The sequence below is a fragment of the Hibiscus syriacus genome, unplaced genomic scaffold (assembly GCF_006381635.1).
Source record: "Hibiscus syriacus cultivar Baekdansim isolate YM2019G1 unplaced genomic scaffold, ASM638163v2 tig00117048_pilon, whole genome shotgun sequence".
In the NCBI taxonomy this organism is placed as follows: domain Eukaryota; kingdom Viridiplantae; phylum Streptophyta; class Magnoliopsida; order Malvales; family Malvaceae; genus Hibiscus; species Hibiscus syriacus.
Genome location: NW_024063538.1, coordinates 14,172,584 through 14,176,489, shown reverse-complemented (window position 1 = coordinate 14,176,489; position 3,906 = coordinate 14,172,584).

Genomic DNA, 3,906 nt, shown 5'->3' with positions numbered 1-3,906 from the left:
TCATTTCACTAAAGATTGTTTTTAAAGGAATTCCTCTAGCTTTAACCAACTTTGTACTAATGTATGAATTTGTAGAACCAGGGTCAACAAAACAAATACAGGCTCATCAAAAAGATGGAATATACCTGTTATGATCTCCGGGTCATCCCGATCCTCATTAGTCTTAATGTTATAAATTCTGGCGACTCCCCGAGTTTCTTATCGTCGGTTTGATTCAGCTTGTCCCCTGGATCTACCCCTTCCTCTGCTTCTATTAGAGGTTACCACAGATCTTTCAGATTACACTGAATTATCCCTAGATCTCTTTGGACAGTTTCATGCAAAGTGACTAGTCTCACCACATTGGAAACAATCTCCACTTAGAAGTCTGCATACTCCCCGGTGCACTCTACCGTATGTCTAACATACATTTCTTTCTCCAAATGCTCTACCCAAGCTAGCAATAATCGACTGGTATTATTTAGTTTTATGTGAAACTACAACAGAATCATCTTTGTCAATATATCTAGAACTCAAGCCTTTGTCTCTCTCTTAACATAATGGGGAGTTGAAGGCATTCCAATCCTTGTCTCTGATTGAGCTCTTTTATAGCTTTGGCTCGATTTATAACTTCTTTCAAGCTAGGAAAACTCAAATCCAACATCATTTCTTTCAACTTTGGCCTCAATCCCTCAATAAACCAATCGCATAGGGCCTTGTCATTGGGAACAACCTTAGTAGAAAAATGTCACATCACTTTTAAAACATCTTCTCATTTGAAAACCCAAAAAATTTTGTTTTAATTTTTAAAAATAACACAATTTAACACAATGATAAAACATTCATTGGAACATATTACTAAAACTATCACATTAAATACATTACAATATATTTTATTAAATTCAATTACATGCCAACTAAGTTTCAAAATGAGTATGATTGTCCTAATGTTACTGACGAGTCAACCATTAATTGATGATAATTGTTACTGCACTCCTTACTCCGTAAATCTTTGATTACTCCGTAAATCTTTGATTTTTACCTACGCGTGAAATCAATACACGTTAAGTATTTACTTAATGATGCATAATCTTGTAAAAGAACTACAATTTATTCATAAGTGTCGTAACTGGTTTTTGTATGGGCATGAAAATTTACTTGACGAGAAAAATAATGTGAATAAAAAATGATTTAAAAAATGTTTTTGGAGTCGCCATCGGCCTTTTGGGTCAGGTAGGTCGAATACCTAAAAATTATCTTTTAAAAGAGTTTTTAAGAAAACATCAATTAAAAGATAAAATAGTCTGCGTTTAACCAGAAATTCGTTCTTTTTAAAAAAGGGATTCGTGGTCGATTACGTTTGGGGAATGATTAGCACCCCCACAACTCCCAAAATTGGTACCTGTCGGTTATAAATTGTCTTTAATAATAGAATTTAAGAATTCGAATATAAATTTAATTTATGATATTTTCATATTAAATCAGATAATTATAAGGAAGAAAAATATTTAAAATAATTTTTATGAATCATAAATAAAATATTTATTCATTTAAAACATCAGAAAAGGATATCTAGTTGCTTTAAGACTGCCCCTTTTTTAATATTTGAAAAATAAATAAATATTAAAAATAATAATTTTTCCTAAGAAAATAATTTAAATAAAACATGTATTTTATTGTTTTTATAAGTATGATATTTATTTATTTTTCAAAATACAGGAATATGACATCTAGTTGCTTTAAGACTGCCATATTCTTTGATATTAAAAATTAATAAATTCTAAGAAGAATATAATTATTTTTCTTAAAAATAATAAAAACTAAGTAAATATATATGCATTTGTAAGGAGGATATTTATTTATTTTTAATGTACAAGAATAGGACGTCCAATTATTTTAAGATCGCCTTTTCTTAGTATTAAAAAAATAAATAAACATTAAAAATGTAACAATTTTTCCTAACAAAAAATAATTTAAATAAAATTAAATTATAATTTTTGTAATATTTAATTATTTAAAATACCAGAATAGGACATCCAGTTATATTAAGACTGTCCTTTTCTTTGATATTAAAAATAAATAAACATTATTATTTAATTAAATATATATTTATATGACTAAGTTGAAAATAATAAAATAATAATTAAAGTAATAATTTAAATAAAAAATAAATTGCAATTACATAGTTAAAAATGAAAGGAATTAAAAGCTATAGGATTGCAAAATATAAAAATTAATAAAAAGAAATGAAAATTATAATAATCAATGATTACAATTGTAAAATATCAAAATTAAAAAAGATCTAATTTGAAATGTCATAAATTTAAGTGCTAAAAGTGTAATTTGCCCTAATTAATTATTCGGGACTAAAATGAAAATTAATAAAATTAATTGTCTAAATATGTTATTTACCTAATATATATATATATAAGCATGTAAGGACTAAATTATAATAAAATAACATCCGGGAACAAAATTAAATTTCACAAAAACTTAATTTAGTGACTAAAATAGAAGTATGCAAAATCAGGTGGATAATGCGTATGGTTTTGCCATGCGGGAAATTACAAAAAAAACCCTCACCAAAACGACGTCGTTTTGGTGAGGGTATAAATACCCTTTAACTGGCCCTAACCCTTTCATTCTTCTCATTTTCCATTTTCTTTTCTCTCTCTATAGGAGAGAAAAAAATTTCTCTCATATCTCTCTTAAAGCATTCGCCCGGAGGGAGCCTGGGGACCGACTGACCACCTTAATCCACCACCGGTGGCCGGATTTTGAAAAATTACACCAAACGTTTCCTTTTTTTACCCTAGTGGCGAATCCGACCTTTACTCTTCCTAAAAATTCTTAGATCTTCATAGATCTAAGAAAAACTGAAGCTTTTACGTCGGTTAGAATAACGTCTCCGGTGATGGTTCGAAGGCTCTCCCTGGTGGTAAGTCTCTCGTCTTCTTTTATTTTTGTTCTGTTGGTATTTTTATGGGATCGTTGGTGTAGTTCTTGCTCTCTGTCGTTGCTGTATGTTGTTCTCTATTGTTATTGTACGTTCCTCTCTATCTTGCTCTCGTATCTCCCACTCTGTCTTTTTTTTACAAGTGATCGGTGATGGCTTTTATAGCCTCACCGGTGTTTGGCTCGGACCAGTCCAAAGGGGGAAGTTTGGTGAGTCATCGAACTTCCAGTGGTGACTCACCATTGGGGGCGACGTTTGATGCTAGGGCTGGGCCTTTTGGAGCCTTCGGTTGGTGTCATGGCAGTGACGGCGGCGTGGCAGCAGCTGAAGCGTCAATGTGGAGGTGGCAGCTGGGTAGAGGCCTAGGGTTATAATACCCTAGGGTTTTGTCTGGATGCATCTTGACCATTGGATCAAGGCCAGATCAAACGGCTGTGAGCAATGGATGCTGAAACTGAGATGACATAAACCCTAATTGGGTTTAGGGTTAGTTTTGAGCCTAGATGAGGTTGGGCTTGTAAATTGGGCCGGTTCTGGTTGTAAAACAGGCCTCTGGGTATTGGGCTCCGTTTTTGGGCTTGTTTGTAATAATAATAATAATAATAATAATAATAATAATAATAATATAATAATAAAATAGTACAAATAAAATAATAATAATATTAATAATAATATTAAAAATAAAAAACAAATGGATAAAAAATTAATATCTTCAACTGCCCCTCTTTGCTCATTCTTGTGTTAACAAGAATAGGGCAAAGATGAAAAGATAATACATTTTTTTATCCATTTGACTTCACTTGATTATGATGGCAATGTTGAACAAATTCTTCTTTAGGATTAGTTCTTCTCATTATGAACTTTTCATTGGGGATGACAATTTATCTCCTTCTATGATGTAATCTAGCAAAAAGTTGAACAAATTCTTCTTATTATGATCTTCTTCTTCTTTTTCAGATGAGTTCTTTTCA